The following is a 25,636-nucleotide window of genomic DNA, read 5'->3' as shown; positions in this document are numbered from 1 at the left end:
AAACAGGAGCAGCTGGAAACCATTGTGCAGCAGGACAGCTATGACTTGGTCGCGATCACGGAAACGTGGTGGGATGACTGTCATGACTGGAGTGCTGCGGTGGTTGGCTATAAGCTCTTCAGAAGGGATAAGCGGGGAAAGAGGGGCGGTGGGGTGGCTCTGTAGGTTAGGGACTGCTTCGATTGTATAGAGGTCGCCGATTGTGATGACAAGGTTGAATGCTTATGGGTAAAGATGAAGGGGAAAGCCAACATGGCAGACATCCTGCTGGGAGTCTGTTATAGACCACCCAACCAGGATGAAGAGGTAGGTGCAGTTTTCTACAAGAGGCTGGCAGAAGTCTCACAATCACTAGCCCTATTTCTCGTGGGGGACTTGTACTTACCGGACATCTGCTGGAAAAACAACACAGCAGAGAGGGAACAGTCTAGGAGGTTCCTGGAGTGTGTGGGAGATAACTTCGTGAGGCAGCTGGTAAGTGAGCCTAGCAGGGGAGGTGCCTCGCTAGACCTGCTGTTTACTAACGGAGAAGGGCTGGTGGGAGATGTGGTGGTCGGAGGCCGTCTTGGGCTTAGCGACCATGAAATGACAGAGTTCTCGGTTTGTGGTGAAGTTAAGAGCGGGGGGCCAGCAAAACTACCACCGTGGACTTTCGGAGGGCAGACTTTGGCCTGATCTGGACGCTCGTTAAGAGGGTCCCCTGGGAGAGAGTCCTGAAGGGCAAAGGGGTTCAGGAAGGCTGGACATTCTTCCAGGAGGAAGTCTTAAAGGCACAGGAGCCGGCCGTCCCCTTGTGCCGCAGGACGAACTGGTGGGGAAGATGACCGGCCTGGCTGAACAGGGAGCTCTTGCTGGGACTCAGGAAAAAAAAGGAGGGTCTGCCACCTATGGAAGAAAGGGCAGGCGACTCAGGAGGAGTACAGGGGTCTCGTTAGGTCGTGCAGAGAGGAAATTAGAAAGGCAAAAGCTCATCTAGAACTCAAGCTGGCCACTGTTGTAAGGGACAACAAAAAGTGTTTTTACAAATACATCAACACCAAAAAGAGGGCCAAGGAGAGTCTCCATCCCTTACTGGATGCGGGGGGCAGTATTGCCAACAAGGCTGAGGAAAAGGCCGAGAAACTTAATGCCTTCTTCGCCTCAGTCTTTAATAGTCAGAATGGTTATCCCCAGGGTAGTCAGCCCCCAGTGCTGGAAGATAGGGAAGAAGAGCGGAACAAACCTCCCATAATCCAGGAGGAAGCAGTTAACGACCTGCTATGCCACCTGGATGCTTACAAGTCTATGGGGCCGGATGGGATCCAGCCAAGAGTGCCGAGGGAACTGGCGGAGGAGCTGGCCAAGCCACTCTCCATCATCTGTCAGCAGTCCTGGCTACCAGGGGAGGTCCCAGATGACTGGAGGATCGCCAGTGTAACACCCATCTACAAGAAGGGCCGGAAGGAGGGTCCTGGGAACTACAGGCCTGTCAGCCTGACCTGGGTGCCGGGCAAGATTATGGAGCGGTTCACCCTGAGTGCGCTCACCGGGCACGTGAAGGACAACCAGGGGATCAGGCCTCGCCAGCATGGGTTCGTAAAAGGCAGGTCCTGCTTGACTAAGCTGATCTCCTTCTGTGAGCACGTGACCCGCCTAGCGGATGAGGGAAAGGCTGTGGATGTTGTCTGCCTGGACTTTAGTAAGGCCTTCGACATCGTTCCCCACAGCATCCTCCTGGAGAAACTAGCTGCCCGTGGTTTGGATGGGTGTACTCTTTGCTGGATAAAGAGGTGGCTGAATGGCCGAGCGCAGAGAGTGGTGGCGAATGGAGTTAAATCCAGCTGGTGGCCGTTCACAAGTGGCGTTCGCCAGGGCTCAGTTTTGAGTCCGGTCTTGTTTAACATCTTTATCAACGATCTGGATGAGGGGATTGAGTGCTCCCTCAGTAAGTTTGCAGATGACACCAAGCTGGGTGGGAGTGTTGATCTGCTTGAGGGTAGGAAGGCGCTGCAGAGGGATCTGGACAGACTGGCTTGATGGTCCGAGGCCAGTTGTATGAGTTTCAAGAAAACCAAATGCCGGGTCCTGCACTTGGATCACAACAGCCCCATGCAACGCTAGAGGCTTGGGGAGGAGTGGCTGGAAAGCTGTCCGACGGAAAAGGATCTTGGGGTGTTGGTTGACAGCCGGCTGAACATGAGCCAGCAGCATGGCCCGGTGGCCAAGAAAGCCAGCGGCATCCTGGCTTGCATCAGGAATAGTGTGGCCAGCAGGAGTAGGGAGGTGATTGTGCCCCTGTACGCAGCACTGATGAGGCCGCACCTGGAGTACTGTGTTCAGTTTTGGGCCCCTCAGTACAAGAAAGACATTGAGTTGCTGGAGAGTGTCCAGAGAAGGGCAGCGAGACTGGTGAGGGGTCTAGAGAACAAGTCTTGTAAGGAGTGGGTGAGGGAGCTGGGGTTGTTTATTCTGGAGAAGAGGAGGCTGAGGGGGGACCTTGTCACTCTCTACAACTACCAGAAAGGAGGCTGTAGTGAGGCAGGTGTTGGTCTCCTCTCGCAAGTAACTAGTGATAGGACGAGAGGCAATGGCGTCAAGTTGCGTCCGGGGAGGTTTAGATCAGACATTAGGAAAAATGTCTTTACTGAAAGAGCGGTCAGGCACTGGGAGAGGCTACCCAGAGAGGTGGTTGAGTCCCCATCCCTGGAGGAGTTCAAAAAACGTGTAGATGTGGCAGTTCCGGGATATGGTTTAGTAGGCATGGTGGCGTTGGGTTGATGGTTGGACTTGATGATCTTAGAGGTCTTTTCCAGCCTATGATTCTTCCATCCATTCTTCCACCATTCCTTCCAAGCACCGTATGCCGCTTGCGTGTGTGTTTTGGTACTTGGCCGTCCCTTCCTGCTGCCTTTGGCCAGCCTGGGACCTGGTGCGCTCCTGGGTCTGTGTACTGGCTCGGGTTGGGATGGAGCTAATTTTTCTTCCTAGCAGGTTGTCTGGTGCTGCGTTTCAGATGTGTGTCCAAGCCAGAGTTGATAGCACGCAAGTGCTTTACTCTTGCGGAGGAGTGCTAGCACGGTATCCAGGCCTTGTGTGTTTCTCCTTCTGCCTGCCAGGGAGTGGGCAAGGGTTGGGCAAGAGGCTGGTCGAGGACAGAACCAGGAGAGCTGACCCAAAGTGAGTGACCAAAGGGATACTCCGTACCGCAGAACGTCACGCTGAGCAATAAAATGCTGAGCCGAGGGGAGTTCTTCCCAAGTAGCCATTGCCCAGAGACTGGCTGGGCATTGGTCACCCACCGGTGCGAGGTGGTGAGTGAAGGCCTTTGCATCTTGTAGGTGGTTTTAACTTGTTTTGTCCTTTGCTTTCTTCACTTCTGAAGACTGTCCGCATTTGGACGCGTGTCAGTTCTTTTGCTTTTGCACTTCCAGTTCTCTCCCCTTTCCCCCTGAGGGGGAGTGAGTAAGCGGCTGGGGGGGCGCTTAGCATCCAGCCAGGGTCAACCCACCGCTGACTGGCACACGCATTGGCCCCGACTGGGCCTAAGCAGGACGGAGGGGCTTAGGGAGGGAGCCGGAAGCCCAGTCCTCCCGCTTGTCCAGTGAGACTCGGTGCGATGCAGGGCTGCTTTTCTTGCCTGAGGCCCTAGCCCAGGGCTTCTTCCCACCTCCTTGACCTCCCATTCTGGGCCTGCCACCCTCAGTCAACATGTGCTTTCCTCCCGGCAGCCTTCACCCACAAAAAGACAACCGTGCCACACATCGGGCCGCCTCTCACCTCGCAGAAGACCACCGCCACCACCTCTGCCAGCAGCACCTCCAAGACCTCTGTCTCCAGAGAGGCCAGCCCCGCTAGCAGCACAGAAGTCCCTCTGACAAGGACGTCTCCCAGTCCCAGCTCTGCGCCTGCCCCCAGCAGCCCACTCAGCACCCGGCTGCCATCTGCCGCCAGTTCCAGTGCCTCGTCCACCTCCGCCCCAACCACCAGCCCCAAGCCTACGCCTACAACCCTAAGGACCAAGCCTTCTTCCCTGACAACGAGTGCCCCAAGAGAGTCACCCCCACCAGAGTCCACCGCACTCTCCACAGCCAAAACCAGCCCGCTGCCGTCGCCTGCTTCTTCTCCCTCCTCAACTGTGTCCTCAACATGGCTGAGCTCCTCGCAGCCTGGTAAGGCTCCCTGCTGCCCTTCTTGCTGCTTCTGCCTGCTTTGCCCAGCTCTTACTCTTCCTTCCTTTCATAGCCCAGCTCAAGTGCATCTACACCAATGCAGGTAGCACGGGCAACAAACAGGAGCAGCTGGAAACCATTGTGCAGCAGGACAGCTATGACTTGGTCGCGATCACGGAAACGTGGTGGGATGACTGTCATGACTGGAGTGCTGCGGTGGTTGGCTATAAGCTCTTCAGAAGGGATAAGCGGGGAAAGAGGGGCGGTGGGGTGGCTCTGTAGGTTAGGGACTGCTTCGATTGTATAGAGGTCGCCGATTGTGATGACAAGGTTGAATGCTTATGGGTAAAGATGAAGGGGAAAGCCAACATGGCAGACATCCTGCTGGGAGTCTGTTATAGACCACCCAACCAGGATGAAGAGGTAGGTGCAGTTTTCTACAAGAGGCTGGCAGAAGTCTCACAATCACTAGCCCTATTTCTCGTGGGGGACTTGTACTTACCGGACATCTGCTGGAAAAACAACACAGCAGAGAGGGAACAGTCTAGGAGGTTCCTGGAGTGTGTGGGAGATAACTTCGTGAGGCAGCTGGTAAGTGAGCCTAGCAGGGGAGGTGCCTCGCTAGACCTGCTGTTTACTAACGGAGAAGGGCTGGTGGGAGATGTGGTGGTCGGAGGCCGTCTTGGGCTTAGCGACCATGAAATGACAGAGTTCTCGGTTTGTGGTGAAGTTAAGAGCGGGGGGCCAGCAAAACTACCACCGTGGACTTTCGGAGGGCAGACTTTGGCCTGATCTGGACGCTCGTTAAGAGGGTCCCCTGGGAGAGAGTCCCGAAGGGCAAAGGGGTTCAGGAAGGCTGGACATTCTTCCAGGAGGAAGTCTTAAAGGCACAGGAGCCGGCCGTCCCCTTGTGCCGCAGGACGAACTGGTGGGGAAGATGACCGGCCTGGCTGAACAGGGAGCTCTTGCTGGGACTCAGGAAAAAAAAGGAGGGTCTGCCACCTATGGAAGAAAGGGCAGGCGACTCAGGAGGAGTACAGGGGTCTCGTTAGGTCGTGCAGAGAGGAAATTAGAAAGGCAAAAGCTCATCTAGAACTCAAGCTGGCCACTGTTGTAAGGGACAACAAAAAGTGTTTTTACAAATACATCAACACCAAAAAGAGGGCCAAGGAGAGTCTCCATCCCTTACTGGATGCGGGGGGCAGTATTGCCAACAAGGCTGAGGAAAAGGCCGAGAAACTTAATGCCTTCTTCGCCTCAGTCTTTAATAGTCAGAATGGTTATCCCCAGGGTAGTCAGCCCCCAGTGCTGGAAGATAGGGAAGGAGAGCGGAACAAACCTCCCATAATCCAGGAGGAAGCAGTTAACGACCTGCTCTGCCACCTGGATGCTTACAAGTCTATGGGGCCGGATGGGATCCAGCCAAGAGTGCCGAGGGAACTGGCGGAGGAGCTGGCCAAGCCACTCTCCATCATCTGTCAGCAGTCCTGGCTACCAGGGGAGGTCCCAGATGACTGGAGGATCGCCAGTGTAACACCCATCTACAAGAAGGGCCGGAAGGAGGGTCCTGGGAACTACAGGCCTGTCAGCCTGACCTGGGTGCCGGGCAAGATTATGGAGCGGTTCACCCTGAGTGCGCTCACCGGGCACGTGAAGGACAACCAGGGGATCAGGCCTCGCCAGCATGGGTTCGTAAAAGGCAGGTCCTGCTTGACTAAGCTGATCTCCTTCTGTGAGCACGTGACCCGCCTAGCGGATGAGGGAAAGGCTGTGGATGTTGTCTGCCTGGACTTTAGTAAGGCCTTCGACATCGTTCCCCACAGCATCCTCCTGGAGAAACTAGCTGCCCGTGGTTTGGATGGGTGTACTCTTTGCTGGATAAAGAGGTGGCTGAATGGCCGAGCGCAGAGAGTGGTGGCGAATGGAGTTAAATCCAGCTGGTGGCCGTTCACAAGTGGCGTTCGCCAGGGCTCAGTTTTGAGTCCGGTCTTGTTTAACATCTTTATCAACGATCTGGATGAGGGGATTGAGTGCTCCCTCAGTAAGTTTGCAGATGACACCAAGCTGGGTGGGAGTGTTGATCTGCTTGAGGGTAGGAAGGCGCTGCAGAGGGATCTGAACAGACTGGCTTGATGGTCCGAGGCCAGTTGTATGAGTTTCAAGAAAACCAAATGCCGGGTCCTGCACTTGGATCACAACAGCCCCATGCAACGCTAGAGGCTTGGGGAGGAGTGGCTGGAAAGCTGTCCGACGGAAAAGGATCTTGGGGTGTTGGTTGACAGCCGGCTGAACATGAGCCAGCAGCATGGCCCGGTGGCCAAGAAAGCCAGCGGCATCCTGGCTTGCATCAGGAATAGTGTGGCCAGCAGGAGTAGGGAGGTGATTGTGCCCCTGTACGCGGCACTGATGAGGCCGCACCTGGAGTACTGTGTTCAGTTTTGGGCCCCTCAGTACAAGAAAGACATTGAGTTGCTGGAGAGTGTCCAGAGAAGGGCAGCGAGACTGGTGAGGGGTCTAGAGAACAAGTCTTGTAAGGAGTGGGTGAGGGAGCTGGGGTTGTTTATTCTGGAGAAGAGGAGGCTGAGGGGGGACCTTGTCACTCTCTACAACTACCAGAAAGGAGGCTGTAGTGAGGCAGGTGTTGGTCTCCTCTCGCAAGTAACTAGTGATAGGACGAGAGGCAATGGCGTCAAGTTGCGTCCGGGGAGGTTTAGATTAGACATTAGGAAAAATGTCTTTACTGAAAGAGCGGTCAGGCACTGGGAGAGGCTACCCAGAGAGGTGGTTGAGTCCCCATCCCTGGAGGAGTTCAAAAAACGTGTAGATGTGGCAGTTCCGGGATATGGTTTAGTAGGCATGGTGGCGTTGGGTTGATGGTTGGACTTGATGATCTTAGAGGTCTTTTCCAGCCTATGATTCTTCCATCCATTCTTCCACCATTCCTTCCAAGCACCGTATGCCGCTTGCGTGTGTGTTTTGGTACTTGGCCGTCCCTTCCTGCTGCCTTTGGCCAGCCTGGGACCTGGTGCGCTCCTGGGTCTGTGTACTGGCTCGGGTTGGGATGGAGCTAATTTTTCTTCCTAGCAGGTTGTCTGGTGCTGCGTTTCAGATGTGTGTCCAAGCCAGAGTTGATAGCACGCAAGTGCTTTACTCTTGCGGAGGAGTGCTAGCACGGTATCCAGGCCTTGTGTGTTTCTCCTTCTGCCTGCCAGGGAGTGGGCAAGGGTTGGGCAAGAGGCTGGTCGAGGACAGAACCAGGAGAGCTGACCCAAAGTGAGTGACCAAAGGGATACTCCGTACCGCAGAACGTCACGCTGAGCAATAAAATGCTGAGCCGAGGGGAGTTCTTCCCAAGTAGCCATTGCCCAGAGACTGGCTGGGCATTGGTCACCCACCGGTGCGAGGTGGTGAGTGAAGGCCTTTGCATCTTGTAGGTGGTTTTAACTTGTTTTGTCCTTTGCTTTCTTCACTTCTGAAGACTGTCCGCATTTGGACGCGTGTCAGTTCTTTTGCTTTTGCACTTCCAGTTCTCTCCCCTTTCCCCCTGAGGGGGAGTGAGTAAGCGGCTGGGGGGGCGCTTAGCATCCAGCCAGGGTCAACCCACCGCTGACTGGCACACGCATTGGCCCCGACTGGGCCTAAGCAGGACGGAGGGGCTTAGGGAGGGAGCCGGAAGCCCAGTCCTCCCGCTTGTCCAGTGAGACTCGGTGCGATGCAGGGCTGCTTTTCTTGCCTGAGGCCCTAGCCCAGGGCTTCTTCCCACCTCCTTGACCTCCCATTCTGGGCCTGCCACCCTCAGTCAACATGTGCTTTCCTCCCGGCAGCCTTCACCCACAAAAAGACAACCGTGCCACACATCGGGCCGCCTCTCACCTCGCAGAAGACCACCGCCACCACCTCTGCCAGCAGCACCTCCAAGACCTCTGTCTCCAGAGAGGCCAGCCCCGCTAGCAGCACAGAAGTCCCTCTGACAAGGACGTCTCCCAGTCCCAGCTCTGCGCCTGCCCCCAGCAGCCCACTCAGCACCCGGCTGCCATCTGCCGCCAGTTCCAGTGCCTCGTCCACCTCCGCCCCAACCACCAGCCCCAAGCCTACGCCTACAACCCTAAGGACCAAGCCTTCTTCCCTGACAACGAGTGCTCCAAGAGAGTCACCCCCACCAGAGTCCACCGCACTCTCCACAGCCAAAACCAGCCCGCTGCCGTCGCCTGCTTCTTCTCCCTCCTCAACTGTGTCCTCAACATGGCTGAGCTCCTCGCAGCCTGGTAAGGCTCCCTGCTGCCCTTCTTGCTGCTTCTGCCTGCTTTGCCCAGCTCTTACTCTTCCTTCCTTTCATAGCCCAGCTCAAGTGCATCTACACCAATGCAGGTAGCACGGGCAACAAACAGGAGCAGCTGGAAACCATTGTGCAGCAGGACAGCTATGACTTGGTCGCGATCACGGAAACGTGGTGGGATGACTGTCATGACTGGAGTGCTGCGGTGGTTGGCTATAAGCTCTTCAGAAGGGATAAGCGGGGAAAGAGGGGCGGTGGGGTGGCTCTGTAGGTTAGGGACTGCTTCGATTGTATAGAGGTCGCCGATTGTGATGACAAGGTTGAATGCTTATGGGTAAAGATGAAGGGGAAAGCCAACATGGCAGACATCCTGCTGGGAGTCTGTTATAGACCACCCAACCAGGATGAAGAGGTAGGTGCAGTTTTCTACAAGAGGCTGGCAGAAGTCTCACAATCACTAGCCCTATTTCTCATGGGGGACTTGTACTTACCGGACATCTGCTGGAAAAACAACACAGCAGAGAGGGAACAGTCTAGGAGGTTCCTGGAGTGTGTGGGAGATAACTTCGTGAGGCAGCTGGTAAGTGAGCCTAGCAGGGGAGGTGCCTCGCTAGACCTGCTGTTTACTAACGGAGAAGGGCTGGTGGGAGATGTGGTGGTCGGAGGCCGTCTTGGGCTTAGCGACCATGAAATGACAGAGTTCTCGGTTTGTGGTGAAGTTAAGAGCGGGGGGCCAGCAAAACTACCACCGTGGACTTTCGGAGGGCAGACTTTGGCCTGATCTGGACGCTCGTTAAGAGGGTCCCCTGGGAGAGAGTCCCGAAGGGCAAAGGGGTTCAGGAAGGCTGGACATTCTTCCAGGAGGAAGTCTTAAAGGCACAGGAGCCGGCCGTCCCCTTGTGCCGCAGGACGAACTGGTGGGGAAGATGACCGGCCTGGCTGAACAGGGAGCTCTTGCTGGGACTCAGGAAAAAAAAGGAGGGTCTGCCACCTATGGAAGAAAGGGCAGGCGACTCAGGAGGAGTACAGGGGTCTCGTTAGGTCGTGCAGAGAGGAAATTAGAAAGGCAAAAGCTCATCTAGAACTCAAGCTGGCCACTGTTGTAAGGGACAACAAAAAGTGTTTTTACAAATACATCAACACCAAAAAGAGGGCCAAGGAGAGTCTCCATCCCTTACTGGATGCGGGGGGCAGTATTGCCAACAAGGCTGAGGAAAAGGCCGAGAAACTTAATGCCTTCTTCGCCTCAGTCTTTAATAGTCAGAATGGTTATCCCCAGGGTAGTCAGCCCCCAGTGCTGGAAGATAGGGAAGGAGAGCGGAACAAACCTCCCATAATCCAGGAGGAAGCAGTTAACGACCTGCTCTGCCACCTGGATGCTTACAAGTCTATGGGGCCGGATGGGATCCAGCCAAGAGTGCCGAGGGAACTGGCGGAGGAGCTGGCCAAGCCACTCTCCATCATCTGTCAGCAGTCCTGGCTACCAGGGGAGGTCCCAGATGACTGGAGGATCGCCAGTGTAACACCCATCTACAAGAAGGGCCGGAAGGAGGGTCCTGGGAACTACAGGCCTGTCAGCCTGACCTGGGTGCCGGGCAAGATTATGGAGCGGTTCACCCTGAGTGCGCTCACCGGGCACGTGAAGGACAACCAGGGGATCAGGCCTCGCCAGCATGGGTTCGTAAAAGGCAGGTCCTGCTTGACTAAGCTGATCTCCTTCTGTGAGCACGTGACCCGCCTAGCGGATGAGGGAAAGGCTGTGGATGTTGTCTGCCTGGACTTTAGTAAGGCCTTCGACACTGTTCCCCACAGCATCCTCCTGGAGAAACTAGCTGCCCGTGGTTTGGGTGGGTGTACTCTTTGCTGGATAAAGAGGTGGCTGAATGGCCGAGCGCAGAGAGTGGTGGCGAATGGAGTTAAATCCAGCTGGTGGCCGTTCACAAGTGGCATTCGCCAGGGCTCAGTTTTGAGTCCGGTCTTGTTTAACATCTTTATCAACGATCTGGATGAGGGGATTGAGTGCTCCCTCAGTAAGTTTGCAGATGACACCAAGCTGGGTGGGAGTGTTGATCTGCTTGAGGGTAGGAAGGCGCTGCAGAGGGATCTGGACAGACTGGCTTGATGGTCCGAGGCCAGTTGTATGAGTTTCAAGAAGACCAAATGCCGGGTCCTGCACTTGGATCACAACAGCCCCATGCAACGCTAGAGGCTTGGGGAGGAGTGGCTGGAAAGCTGCCCGACGGAAAAGGATCTTGGGGTGTTGGTTGACAGCCGGCTGAACATGAGCCAGCAGCATGGCCCGGTGGCCAAGAAAGCCAGCGGCATCCTGGCTTGCATCAGGAATAGTGTGGCCAGCAGGAGTAGGGAGGTGATTGTGCCCCTGTACGCGGCACTGGTGAGGCCGCACCTGGAGTACTGTGTTCAGTTTTGGGCCCCTCAGTACAAGAAAGACATTGAGTTGCTGGAGAGTGTCCAGAGAAGGGCAGCGAGACTGGTGAGGGGTCTAGAGAACAAGTCTTGTAAGGAGTGGGTGAGGGAGCTGGGGTTGTTTATTCTGGAGAAGAGGAGGCTGAGGGGGGACCTTGTCACTCTCTACAACTACCAGAAAGGAGGCTGTAGTGAGGCAGGTGTTGGTCTCCTCTCGCAAGTAACTAGTGATAGGACGAGAGGCAATGGCGTCAAGTTGCGTCCGGGGAGGTTTAGATTAGACATTAGGAAAAATGTCTTTACTGAAAGAGCGGTCAGGCACTGGGAGAGGCTACCCAGAGAGGTGGTTGAGTCCCCATCCCTGGAGGAGTTAAAAAAAACGTGTAGATGTGGCAGTTCCGGGATATGGTTTAGTAGGCATGGTGGCGTTGGGTTGATGGTTGGACTTGATGATCTTAGAGGTCTTTTCCAGCCTATGATTCTTCCATCCATTCTTCCACCATTCCTTCCAAGCACCGTATGCCGCTTGTGCGTGTGTTTTGGTACTTGGCCGTCCCTTCCTGCTGCCTTTGGCCAGCCTGGGACCTGGTGCGCTCCTGGGTCTGTGTACTGGCTCGGGTTGGGATGGAGCTAATTTTTCTTCCTAGCAGGTTGTCTGGTGCTGCGTTTCAGATGTGTGTCCAAGCCAGAGTTGATAGCACGCAAGTGCTTTACTCTTGCGGAGGAGTGCTAGCACGGTATCCAGGCCTTGTGTGTTTCTCCTTCTGCCTGCCAGGGAGTGGGCAAGGGTTGGGCAAGAGGCTGGTCAAGGACAGAACCAGGAGAGCTGACCCAAAGTGAGTGACCAAAGGGATACTCCGTACCGCAGAACGTCACGCTGAGCAATAAAATGCTGAGCCGAGGGGAGTTCTTCCCAAGTAGCCATTGCCCAGAGACTGGCTGGGCATTGGTCACCCACCGGTGCGAGGTGGTGAGTGAAGGCCTTTGCATCTTGTAGGTGGTTTTAACTTGTTTTGTCCTTTGCTTTCTTCACTTCTGAAGACTGTCCGCATTTGGACGCGTGTCAGTTCTTTTGCTTTTGCACTTCCAGTTCTCTCCCCTTTCCCCCTGAGGGGGAGTGAGTAAGCGGCTGGGGGGGCGCTTAGCATCCAGCCAGGGTCAACCCACCGCTGACTGGCACACGCATTGGCCCCGACTGGGCCTAAGCAGGACGGAGGGGCTTAGGGAAGGAGCCGGAAGCCCAGTCCTCCCGCTTGTCCAGTGAGACTCGGTGCGATGCAGGGCTGCTTTTCTTGCCTGAGGCCCTAGCCCAGGGCTTCTTCCCACCTCCTTGACCTCCCATTCTGGGCCTGCCACCCTCAGTCAACATGTGCTTTCCTCCCGGCAGCCTTCACCCACAAAAAGACAACCGTGCCACACATCGGGCCGCCTCTCACCTCGCAGAAGACCACCGCCACCACCTCTGCCAGCAGCACCTCCAAGACCTCTGTCTCCAGAGAGGCCAGCCCCGCTAGCAGCACAGAAGTCCCTCTGACAAGGACGTCTCCCAGTCCCAGCTCTGCGCCTGCCCCCAGCAGCCCACTCAGCACCCGGCTGCCATCTGCCGCCAGTTCCAGTGCCTCGTCCACCTCCGCCCCAACCACCAGCCCCAAGCCTACGCCTACAACCCTAAGGACCAAGCCTTCTTCCCTGACAACGAGTGCTCCAAGAGAGTCACCCCCACCAGAGTCCACCGCACTCTCCACAGCCAAAACCAGCCCGCTGCCGTCGCCTGCTTCTTCTCCCTCCTCAACTGTGTCCTCAACATGGCTGAGCTCCTCGCAGCCTGGTAAGGCTCCCTGCTGCCCTTCTTGCTGCTTCTGCCTGCTTTGCCCAGCTCTTACTCTTCCTTCCTTTCATAGCCCAGCTCAAGTGCATCTACACCAATGCAGGTAGCACGGGCAACAAACAGGAGCAGCTGGAAGCCATTGTGCAGCAGGACAGCTATGACTTGGTCGCGATCACGGAAACGTGGTGGGATGACTGTCATGACTGGAGTGCTGCGGTGGTTGGCTATAAGCTCTTCAGAAGGGATAAGCGGGGAAAGAGGGGCGGTGGGGTGGCTCTGTAGGTTAGGGACTGCTTCGATTGTATAGAGGTCGCCGATTGTGATGACAAGGTTGAATGCTTATGGGTAAAGATGAAGGGGAAAGCCAACATGGCAGACATCCTGCTGGGAGTCTGTTATAGACCACCCAACCAGGATGAAGAGGTAGGTGCAGTTTTCTACAAGAGGCTGGCAGAAGTCTCACAATCACTAGCCCTATTTCTCGTGGGGGACTTGTACTTACCGGACATCTGCTGGAAAAACAACACAGCAGAGAGGGAACAGTCTAGGAGGTTCCTGGAGTGTGTGGGAGATAACTTCGTGAGGCAGCTGGTAAGTGAGCCTAGCAGGGGAGGTGCCTCGCTAGACCTGCTGTTTACTAACGGAGAAGGGCTGGTGGGAGATGTGGTGGTCGGAGGCCGTCTTGGGCTTAGCGACCATGAAATGACAGAGTTCTCGGTTTGTGGTGAAGTTAAGAGCGGGGGGCCAGCAAAACTACCACCGTGGACTTTCGGAGGGCAGACTTTGGCCTGATCTGGACGCTCGTTAAGAGGGTCCCCTGGGAGAGAGTCCCGAAGGGCAAAGGGGTTCAGGAAGGCTGGACATTCTTCCAGGAGGAAGTCTTAAAGGCACAGGAGCCGGCCGTCCCCTTGTGCCGCAAGACGAACTGGTGGGGAAGATGACTGGCCTGGCTGAACAGGGAGCTCTTGCTGGGACTCAGGAAAAAAAAGGAGGGTCTGCCACCTATGGAAGAAAGGGCAGGCGACTCAGGAGGAGTACAGGGGTCTCGTTAGGTCGTGCAGAGAGGAAATTAGAAAGGCAAAAGCCCATCTAGAACTCAAGCTGGCCACTGTTGTAAGGGACAACAAAAAGTGTTTTTACAAATACATCAACACCAAAAAGAGGGCCAAGGAGAGTCTCCATCCCTTACTGGATGCGGGGGGCAGTATTGCCAACAAGGCTGAGGAAAAGGCCGAGAAACTTAATGCCTTCTTCGCCTCAGTCTTTAATAGTCAGAATGGTTATCCCCAGGGTAGTCAGCCCCCAGTGCTGGAAGATAGGGAAGAAGAGCGGAACAAACCTCCCATAATCCAGGAGGAAGCAGTTAACGACCTGCTATGCCACCTGGATGCTTACAAGTCTATGGGGCCGGATGGGATCCAGCCAAGAGTGCCGAGGGAACTGGCGGAGGAGCTGGCCAAGCCACTCTCCATCATCTGTCAGCAGTCCTGGCTACCAGGGGAGGTCCCAGATGACTGGAGGATCGCCAGTGTAACACCCATCTACAAGAAGGGCCGGAAGGAGGGTCCTGGGAACTACAGGCCTGTCAGCCTGACCTGGGTGCCGGGCAAGATTATGGAGCGGTTCACCCTGAGTGCGCTCACCGGGCACGTGAAGGACAACCAGGGGATCAGGCCTCGCCAGCATGGGTTCGTAAAAGGCAGGTCCTGCTTGACTAAGCTGATCTCCTTCTGTGAGCACGTGACCCGCCTAGCGGATGAGGGAAAGGCTGTGGATGTTGTCTGCCTGGACTTCAGTAAGGCCTTCGACACTGTTCCCCACAGCATCCTCCTGGAGAAACTAGCTGCCCGTGGTTTGGGTGGGTGTACTCTTTGCTGGATAAAGAGGTGGCTGAATGGCCGAGCGCAGAGAGTGGTGGCGAATGGAGTTAAATCCAGCTGGTGGCCGTTCACAAGTGGCATTCGCCAGGGCTCAGTTTTGAGTCCGGTCTTGTTTAACATCTTTATCAACGATCTGGATGAGGGGATTGAGTGCTCCCTCAGTAAGTTTGCAGATGACACCAAGCTGGGTGGGAGTGTTGATCTGCTTGAGGGTAGGAAGGCGCTGCAGAGGGATCTGGACAGACTGGCTTGATGGTCCGAGGCCAGTTGTATGAGTTTCAAGAAGACCAAATGCCGGGTCCTGCACTTGGGTCACAACAGCCCCATGCAACGCTAGAGGCTTGGGGAGGAGTGGCTGGAAAGCTGCCCGACGGAAAAGGATCTTGGGGTGTTGGTTGACAGCCGGCTGAACATGAGCCAGCAGCATGGCCCGGTGGCCAAGAAAGCCAGCGGCATCCTGGCTTGCATCAGGAATAGTGTGGCCAGCAGGAGTAGGGAGGTGATTGTGCCCCTGTACGCGGCACTGGTGAGGCCGCACCTGGAGTACTGTGTTCAGTTTTGGGCCCCTCAGTACAAGAAAGACATTGAGTTGCTGGAGAGTGTCCAGAGAAGGGCAGCGAGACTGGTGAGGGGTCTAGAGAACAAGTCTTGTAAGGAGTGGGTGAGGGAGCTGGGGTTGTTTATTCTGGAGAAGAGGAGGCTGAGGGGGGACCTTGTCACTCTCTACAACTACCAGAAAGGAGGCTGTAGTGAGGCAGGTGTTGGTCTCCTCTCGCAAGTAACTAGTGATAGGACGAGAGGCAATGGCGTCAAGTTGCGTCCGGGGAGGTTTAGATTAGACATTAGGAAAAATGTCTTTACTGAAAGAGCGGTCAGGCACTGGGAGAGGCTACCCAGAGAGGTGGTTGAGTCCCCATCCCTGGAGGAGTTAAAAAAAACGTGTAGATGTGGCAGTTCCGGGATATGGTTTAGTAGGCATGGTGGCGTTGGGTTGATGGTTGGACTTGATGATCTTAGAGGTCTTTTCCAGCCTATGATTCTTCCATCCATTCTTCCACCATTCCTTCCAAGCACCGTATGCCGCTTGTGCGTGTGTTTTGGTACTTGGCCGTCCCTTCCTGCTGCCTTTGGCCAGCCTGGGACCTGGTGCGCTCCTGGGTCTGTGTACTGGCTCGGGTTGGGATGGAGCTAATTTTTCTTCCTAGCAGGTTGTCTGGTGCTGCGTTTCAGATGTGTGTCCAAGCCAGAGTTGATAGCACGCAAGTGCTTTACTCTTGCGGAGGAGTGCTAGCACGGTATCCAGGCCTTGTGTGTTTCTCCTTCTGCCTGCCAGGGAGTGGGCAAGGGTTGGGCAAGAGGCTGGTCGAGGACAGAACCAGGAGAGCTGACCCAAAGTGAGTGACCAAAGGGATACTCCGTACCGCAGAACGTCACGCTGAGCAGTAAAATGCTGAGCCGAGGGGAGTTCTTCCCAAGTAGCCATTGCCCAGAGACTGGCTGGGCATTGGTCACCCACCGGTGCGAGGTGGTGAGTGAAGGCCTTTGCATCTTGTAGGTGGTTTTAACTTGTTTTGTCCTTTGCTTTCTTCACTTCTGAAGACTGTCCGCATTTGGACGCGTGTCAGTTCTTTTGCTTTTGCACTTCCAGTTCTCTCCCCTTTCCCCCTGAGGGGGAGTGAGTAAGCGGCTGGGGGGGCGCTTAGCATCCAGCCAGGGTCAACCCACCGCTGACTGGCACACGCATTGGCCCCGACTGGGCCTAAGCAGGACGGAGGGGCTTAGGGAGGGAGCCGGAAGCCCAGTCCTCCCGCTTGTCCAGTGAGACTCGGTGCGATGCAGGGCTGCTTTTCTTGCCTGAGGCCCTAGCCCAGGGCTTCTTCCCACCTCCTTGACCTCCCATTCTGGGCCTGCCACCCTCAGTCAACATGTGCTTTCCTCCCGGCAGCCTTCACCCACAAAAAGACAACCGTGCCACACATCGGGCCGCCTCTCACCTCGCAGAAGACCACCGCCACCACCTCTGCCAGCAGCACCTCCAAGACCTCTGTCTCCAGAGAGGCCAGCCCCGCTAGCAGCACAGAAGTCCCTCTGACAAGGACGTCTCCCAGTCCCAGCTCTGCGCCTGCCCCCAGCAGCCCACTCAGCACCCGGCTGCCATCTGCCGCCAGTTCCAGTGCCTCGTCCACCTCCGCCCCAACCACCAGCCCCAAGCCTACGCCTACAACCCTAAGGACCAAGCCTTCTTCCCTGACAACGAGTGCTCCAAGAGAGTCACCCCCACCAGAGTCCACCGCACTCTCCACAGCCAAAACCAGCCCGCTGCCGTCGCCTGCTTCTTCTCCCTCCTCAACTGTGTCCTCAACATGGCTGAGCTCCTCGCAGCCTGGTAAGGCTCCCTGCTGCCCTTCTTGCTGCTTCTGCCTGCTTTGCCCAGCTCTTACTCTTCCTTCCTTTCATAGCCCAGCTCAAGTGCATCTACACCAATGCAGGTAGCACGGGCAACAAACAGGAGCAGCTGGAAGCCATTGTGCAGCAGGACAGCTATGACTTGGTCGCGATCACGGAAACGTGGTGGGATGACTGTCATGACTGGAGTGCTGCGGTGGTTGGCTATAAGCTCTTCAGAAGGGATAAGCGGGGAAAGAGGGGCGGTGGGGTGGCTCTGTAGGTTAGGGACTGCTTCGATTGTATAGAGGTCGCCGATTGTGATGACAAGGTTGAATGCTTATGGGTAAAGATGAAGGGGAAAGCCAACATGGCAGACATCCTGCTGGGAGTCTGTTATAGACCACCCAACCAGGATGAAGAGGTAGGTGCAGTTTTCTACAAGAGGCTGGCGGAAGTCTCACAATCACTAGCCCTATTTCTCGTGGGGGACTTGTACTTACCGGACATCTGCTGGAAAAACAACACAGCAGAGAGGGAACAGTCTAGGAGGTTCCTGGAGTGTGTGGGAGATAACTTCGTGAGGCAGCTGGTAAGTGAGCCTAGCAGGGGAGGTGCCTCGCTAGACCTGCTGTTTACTAACGGAGAAGGGCTGGTGGGAGATGTGGTGGTCGGAGGCCGTCTTGGGCTTAGCGACCATGAAATGACAGAGTTCTCGGTTTGTGGTGAAGTTAAGAGCGGGGGGCCAGCAAAACTACCACCGTGGACTTTCGGAGGGCAGACTTTGGCCTGATCTGGACGCTCGTTAAGAGGGTCCCCTGGGAGAGAGTCCTGAAGGGCAAAGGGGTTCAGGAAGGCTGGACATTCTTCCAGGAGGAAGTCTTAAAGGCACAGGAGCCGGCCGTCCCCTTGTGCCGCAGGACGAACTGGTGGGGAAGATGACCGGCCTGGCTGAACAGGGAGCTCTTGCTGGGACTCAGGAAAAAAAAGGAGGGTCTGCCACCTATGGAAGAAAGGGCAGGCGACTCAGGAGGAGTACAGGGGTCTCGTTAGGTCGTGCAGAGAGGAAATTAGAAAGGCAAAAGCCCATCTAGAACTCAAGCTGGCCACTGTTGTAAGGGACAACAAAAAGTGTTTTTACAAATACATCAACACCAAAAAGAGGGCCAAGGAGAGTCTCCATCCCTTACTGGATGCGGGGGGCAGTATTGCCAACAAGGCTGAGGAAAAGGCCGAGAAACTTAATGCCTTCTTCGCCTCAGTCTTTAATAGTCAGAATGGTTATCCCCAGGGTAGTCAGCCCCCAGTGCTGGAAGATAGGGAAGAAGAGCGGAACAAACCTCCCATAATCCAGGAGGAAGCAGTTAACGACCTGCTATGCCACCTGGATGCTTACAAGTCTATGGGGCCGGATGGGATCCAGCCAAGAGTGCCGAGGGAACTGGCGGAGGAGCTGGCCAAGCCACTCTCCATCATCTGTCAGCAGTCCTGGCTACCAGGGGAGGTCCCAGATGACTGGAGGATCGCCAGTGTAACACCCATCTACAAGAAGGGCCGGAAGGAGGGTCCTGGGAACTACAGGCCTGTCAGCCTGACCTGGGTGCCGGGCAAGATTATGGAGCGGTTCACCCTGAGTGCGCTCACCGGGCACGTGAAGGACAACCAGGGGATCAGGCCTCGCCAGCATGGGTTCGTAAAAGGCAGGTCCTGCTTGACTAAGCTGATCTCCTTCTGTGAGCACGTGACCCGCCTAGCGGATGAGGGAAAGGCTGTGGATGTTGTCTGCCTGGACTTCAGTAAGGCCTTCGACATCGTTCCCCACAGCATCCTCCTGGAGAAACTAGCTGCCCGTGGTTTGGATGGGTGTACTCTTTGCTGGATAAAGAGGTGGCTGAATGGCCGAGCGCAGAGAGTGGTGGCGAATGGAGTTAAATCCAGCTGGTGGCCGTTCACAAGTGGCGTTCGCCAGGGCTCAGTTTTGAGTCCGGTCTTGTTTAACATCTTTATCAACGATCTGGATGAGGGGATTGAGTGCTCCCTCAGTAAGTTTGCAGATGACACCAAGCTGGGTGGGAGTGTTGATCTGCTTGAGGGTAGGAAGGCGCTGCAGAGGGATCTGGACAGACTGGCTTGATGGTCCGAGGCCAGTTGTATGAGTTTCAAGAAAACCAAATGCCGGGTCCTGCACTTGGATCACAACAGCCCCATGCAACGCTAGAGGCTTGGGGAGGAGTGGCTGGAAAGCTGTCCGACGGAAAAGGATCTTGGGGTGTTGGTTGACAGCCGGCTGAACATGAGCCAGCAGCATGGCCCGGTGGCCAAGAAAGCCAGCGGCATCCTGGCTTGCATCAGGAATAGTGTGGCCAGCAGGAGTAGGGAGGTGATTGTGCCCCTGTACGCAGCACTGATGAGGCCGCACCTGGAGTACTGTGTTCAGTTTTGGGCCCCTCAGTACAAGAAAGACATTGAGTTGCTGGAGAGTGTCCAGAGAAGGGCAGCGAGACTGGTGAGGGGTCTAGAGAACAAGTCTTGTAAGGAGTGGGTGAGGGAGCTGGGGTTGTTTATTCTGGAGAAGAGGAGGCTGAGGGGGGACCTTGTCACTCTCTACAACTACCAGAAAGGAGGCTGTAGTGAGGCAGGTGTTGGTCTCCTCTCGCAAGTAACTAGTGATAGGACGAGAGGCAATGGCGTCAAGTTGCGTCCGGGGAGGTTTAGATTAGACATTAGGAAAAATGTCTTTACTGAAAGAGCGGTCAGGCACTGGGAGAGGCTACCCAGAGAGGTGGTTGAGTCCCCATCCCTGGAGGAGTTAAAAAAAAAACCTGTAGATGTGGCAGTTCCGGGATATGGTTTAGTAGGCATGGTGGCGTTGGGTTGATGGTTGGACTTGATGATCTTAGAGGTCTTTTCCAGCCTATGATTCTTCCATCCATTCTTCCACCATTCCTTCCAAGCACCGTATGCCGCTTGCGCGTGTGTTTTGGTACTTGGCCGTCCCTTCCTGCTGCCTTTGGCCAGCCTGGGACCTGGTGCGCTCCTGGGTCTGTGTACTGGCTCGGGTTGGGATGGAGCTAATTTTTCTTCCTAGCAGGTTGTCTGGTGCTGCGTTTCAGATGTGTGTCCAAGCCAGAGTTGATAGCACGCAAGTGCTTTACTCTTGCGGAGGAGTGCTAGCACGGTATCCAGGCCTTGTGTGTTTCTCCTTCTGCCTGCCAGGGAGTGGGCAAGGGTTGGGCAAGAGGCTGGTCGAGGACAGAACCAGGAGAGCTGACCCAAAGTGAGTGACCAAAGGGATACTCCGTACCGCAGAACGTCACGCTGAGCAATAAAATGCTGAGCCGAGGGGAGTTCTTCCCAAGTAGCCATTGCCCAGAGACTGGCTGGGCATTGGTCACCCACCGGTGCGAGGTGGTGAGTGAAGGCCTTTGCATCTTGTAGGTGGTTTTAACTTGTTTTGTCCTTTGCTTTCTTCACTTCTGAAGACTGTCCGCATTTGGACGCGTGTCAGTTCTTTTGCTTTTGCACTTCCAGTTCTCTCCCCTTTCCCCCTGAGGGGGAGTGAGTAAGCGGCTGGGGGGGCGCTTAGCATCCAGCCAGGGTCAACCCACCGCTGACTGGCACACGCATTGGCCCCGACTGGGCCTAAGCAGGACGGAGGGGCTTAGGGAGGGAGCCGGAAGCCCAGTCCTCCCGCTTGTCCAGTGAGACTCGGTGCGATGCAGGGCTGCTTTTCTTGCCTGAGGCCCTAGCCCAGGGCTTCTTCCCACCTCCTTGACCTCCCATTCTGGGCCTGCCACCCTCAGTCAACATGTGCTTTCCTCCCGGCAGCCTTCACCCACAAAAAGACAACCGTGCCACACATCGGGCCGCCTCTCACCTCGCAGAAGACCACCGCCACCACCTCTGCCAGCAGCACCTCCAAGACCTCTGTCTCCAGAGAGGCCAGCCCCGCTAGCAGCACAGAAGTCCCTCTGACAAGGACGTCTCCCAGTCCCAGCTCTGCGCCTGCCCCCAGCAGCCCACTCAGCACCCGGCTGCCATCTGCCGCCAGTTCCAGTGCCTCGTCCACCTCCGCCCCAACCACCAGCCCCAAGCCTACGCCTACAACCCTAAGGACCAAGCCTTCTTCCCTGACAACGAGTGCTCCAAGAGAGTCACCCCCACCAGAGTCCACCGCACTCTCCACAGCCAAAACCAGCCCGCTGCCGTCGCCTGCTTCTTCTCCCTCCTCAACTGTGTCCTCAACATGGCTGAGCTCCTCGCAGCCTGGTAAGGCTCCCTGCTGCCCTTCTTGCTGCTTCTGCCTGCTTTGCCCAGCTCTTACTCTTCCTTCCTTTCATAGCCCAGCTCAAGTGCATCTACACCAATGCAGGTAGCACGGGCAACAAACAGGAGCAGCTGGAAGCCATTGTGCAGCAGGACAGCTATGACTTGGTCGCGATCACGGAAACGTGGTGGGATGACTGTCATGACTGGAGTGCTGCGGTGGTTGGCTATAAGCTCTTCAGAAGGGATAAGCGGGGAAAGAGGGGCGGTGGGGTGGCTCTGTAGGTTAGGGACTGCTTCGATTGTATAGAGGTCGCCGATTGTGATGACAAGGTTGAATGCTTATGGGTAAAGATGAAGGGGAAAGCCAACATGGCAGACATCCTGCTGGGAGTCTGTTATAGACCACCCAACCAGGATGAAGAGGTAGGTGCAGTTTTCTACAAGAGGCTGGCGGAAGTCTCACAATCACTAGCCCTATTTCTCGTGGGGGACTTGTACTTACCGGACATCTGCTGGAAAAACAACACAGCAGAGAGGGAACAGTCTAGGAGGTTCCTGGAGTGTGTGGGAGATAACTTCGTGAGGCAGCTGGTAAGTGAGCCTAGCAGGGGAGGTGCCTCGCTAGACCTGCTGTTTACTAACGGAGAAGGGCTGGTGGGAGATGTGGTGGTCGGAGGCCGTCTTGGGCTTAGCGACCATGAAATGACAGAGTTCTCGGTTTGTGGTGAAGTTAAGAGCGGGGGGCCAGCAAAACTACCACCGTGGACTTTCGGAGGGCAGACTTTGGCCTGATCTGGACGCTCGTTAAGAGGGTCCCCTGGGAGAGAGTCCTGAAGGGCAAAGGGGTTCAGGAAGGCTGGACATTCTTCCAGGAGGAAGTCTTAAAGGCACAGGAGCCGGCCGTCCCCTTGTGCCGCAGGACGAACTGGTGGGGAAGATGACCGGCCTGGCTGAACAGGGAGCTCTTGCTGGGACTCAGGAAAAAAAAGGAGGGTCTGCCACCTATGGAAGAAAGGGCAGGCGACTCAGGAGGAGTACAGGGGTCTCGTTAGGTCGTGCAGAGAGGAAATTAGAAAGGCAAAAGCCCATCTAGAACTCAAGCTGGCCACTGTTGTAAGGGACAACAAAAAGTGTTTTTACAAATACATCAACACCAAAAAGAGGGCCAAGGAGAGTCTCCATCCCTTACTGGATGCGGGGGGCAGTATTGCCAACAAGGCTGAGGAAAAGGCCGAGAAACTTAATGCCTTCTTCGCCTCAGTCTTTAATAGTCAGAATGGTTATCCCCAGGGTAGTCAGCCCCCAGTGCTGGAAGATAGGGAAGAAGAGCGGAACAAACCTCCCATAATCCAGGAGGAAGCAGTTAACGACCTGCTATGCCACCTGGATGCTTACAAGTCTATGGGGCCGGATGGGATCCAGCCAAGAGTGCCGAGGGAACTGGCGGAGGAGCTGGCCAAGCCACTCTCCATCATCTGTCAGCAGTCCTGGCTACCAGGGGAGGTCCCAGATGACTGGAGGATCGCCAGTGTAACACCCATCTACAAGAAGGGCCGGAAGGAGGGTCCTGGGAACTACAGGCCTGTCAGCCTGACCTGGGTGCCGGGCAAGATTATGGAGCGGTTCACCCTGAGTGCGCTCACCGGGCACATGAAGGACAACCAGGGGATCAGGCCTCGCCAGCATGGGTTCGTAAAAGGCAGGTCCTGCTTGACTAAGCTGATCTCCTTCTGTGAGCACGTGACCCGCCTAGCGGATGAGGGAAAGGCTGTGGATGTTGTCTGCCTGGACTTCAGTAAGGCCTTCGACATCGTTCCCCACAGCATCCTCCTGGAGAAACTAGCTGCCCGTGGTTTGGATGGGTGTACTCTTTGCTGGATAAAGAGGTGGCTGAATGGCCGAGCGCAGAGAGTGGTGGCGAATGGAGTTAAATCCAGCTGGTGGCCGTTCACAAGTGGCGTTCGCCAGGGCTCAGTTTTGAGTCCGGTCTTGTTTAACATCTTTATCAACGATCTGGATGAGGGGATTGAGTGCTCCCTCAGTAAGTTTGCAGATGACACCAAGCTGGGTGGGAGTGTTGATCTGCTTGAGGGTAGGAAGGCGCTGCAGAGGGATCTGGACAGACTGGCTTGATGGTCCGAGGCCAGTTGTATGAGTTTCAAGAAAACCAAATGCCGGGTCCTGCACTTGGATCACAACAGCCCCATGCAACGCTAGAGGCTTGGGGAGGAGTGGCTGGAAAGCTGTCCGACGGAAAAGGATCTTGGGGTGTTGGTTGACAGCCGGCTGAACATGAGCCAGCAGCATGGCCCGGTGGCCAAGAAAGCCAGCGGCATCCTGGCTTGCATCAGGAATAGTGTGGCCAGCAGGAGTAGGGAGGTGATTGTGCCCCTGTACGCAGCACTGATGAGGCCGCACCTGGAGTACTGTGTTCAGTTTTGGGCCCCTCAGTACAAGAAAGACATTGAGTTGCTGGAGAGTGTCCAGAGAAGGGCAGCGAGACTGGTGAGGGGTCTAGAGAACAAGTCTTGTAAGGAGTGGGTGAGGGAGCTGGGGTTGTTTATTCTGGAGAAGAGGAGGCTGAGGGGGGACCTTGTCACTCTCTACAACTACCAGAAAGGAGGCTGTAGTGAGGCAGGTGTTGGTCTCCTCTCGCAAGTAACTAGTGATAGGACGAGAGGCAATGGCGTCAAGTTGCGTCCGGGGAGGTTTAGATTAGACATTAGGAAAAATGTCTTTACTGAAAGAGCGGTCAGGCACTGGGAGAGGCTACCCAGAGAGGTGGTTGAGTCCCCATCCCTGGAGGAGTTAAAAAAAAAACCTGTAGATGTGGCAGTTCCGGGATATGGTTTAGTAGGCATGGTGGCGTTGGGTTGATGGTTGGACTTGATGATCTTAGAGGTCTTTTCCAGCCTATGATTCTTCCATCCATTCTTCCACCATTCCTTCCAAGCACCGTATGCCGCTTGCGCGTGTGTTTTGGTACTTGGCCGTCCCTTCCTGCTGCCTTTGGCCAGCCTGGGACCTGGTGCGCTCCTGGGTCTGTGTACTGGCTCGGGTTGGGATGGAGCTAATTTTTCTTCCTAGCAGGTTGTCTGGTGCTGCGTTTCAGATGTGTGTCCAAGCCAGAGTTGATAGCACGCAAGTGCTTTACTCTTGCGGAGGAGTGCTAGCACGGTATCCAGGCCTTGTGTGTTTCTCCTTCTGCCTGCCAGGGAGTGGGCAAGGGTTGGGCAAGAGGCTGGTCGAGGACAGAACCAGGAGAGCTGACCCAAAGTGAGTGACCAAAGGGATACTCCGTACCGCAGAACGTCACGCTGAGCAGTAAAATGCTGAGCCGAGGGGAGTTCTTCCCAAGTAGCCATTGCCCAGAGACTGGCTGGGCATTGGTCACCCACCGGTGCGAGTTGGTGAGTGAAGGCCTTTGCATCTTGTAGGTGGTTTTAACTTGTTTTGTCCTTTGCTTTCTTCACTTCTGAAGACTGTCCGCATTTGGACGCGTGTCAGTTCTTTTGCTTTTGCACTTCCAGTTCTCTCCCCTTTCCCCCTGAGGGGGAGTGAGTAAGCGGCTGGGGGGGCGCTTAGCATCCAGCCAGGGTCAACCCACCGCTGACTGGCACACGCATTGGCCCCGACTGGGCCTAAGCAGGACGGAGGGGCTTAGGGAGGGAGCCGGAAGCCCAGTCCTCCCGCTTGTCCAGTGAGACTCGGTGCGATGCAGGGCTGCTTTTCTTGCCTGAGGCCCTAGCCCAGGGCTTCTTCCCACCTCCTTGACCTCCCATTCTGGGCCTGCCACCCTCAGTCAACATGTGCTTTCCTCCCGGCAGCCTTCACCCACAAAAAGACAACCGTGCCACACATCGGGCCGCCTCTCACCTCGCAGAAGACCACCGCCACCACCTCTGCCAGCAGCACCTCCAAGACCTCTGTCTCCAGAGAGGCCAGCCCCGCTAGCAGCACAGAAGTCCCTCTGACAAGGACGTCTCCCAGTCCCAGCTCTGCGCCTGCCCCCAGCAGCCCACTCAGCACCCGGCTGCCATCTGCCGCCAGTTCCAGTGCCTCGTCCACCTCCGCCCCAACCACCAGCCCCAAGCCTACACCTACAACCCTAAGGACCAAGCCTTCTTCCCTGACAACGAGTGCTCCAAGAGAGTCACCCCCACCAGAGTCCACCGCACTCTCCACAGCCAAAACCAGCCCACTGCCGTCGCCTGCTTCTTCTCCCTCCTCAACTGTGTCCTCAACATGGCTGAGCTCCTCGCAGCCTGGTAAGGCTCCCTGCTGCCCTTCTTGCTGCTTCTGCCTGCTTTGCCCAGCTCTTACTCTTCCTTCCTTTCATAGCCCAGCTCAAGTGCATCTACACCAATGCAGGTAGCACGGGCAACAAACAGGAGCAGCTGGAAGCCATTGTGCAGCAGGACAG

The sequence above is a fragment of the Opisthocomus hoazin genome, chromosome 7, assembly GCF_030867145.1.
Source record: "Opisthocomus hoazin isolate bOpiHoa1 chromosome 7, bOpiHoa1.hap1, whole genome shotgun sequence".
NCBI lineage: Eukaryota > Metazoa > Chordata > Aves > Opisthocomiformes > Opisthocomidae > Opisthocomus > Opisthocomus hoazin.
The sequence above is the reverse complement of the archived record's forward strand: the minus strand, read 5'-3'. Positions refer to the sequence as shown.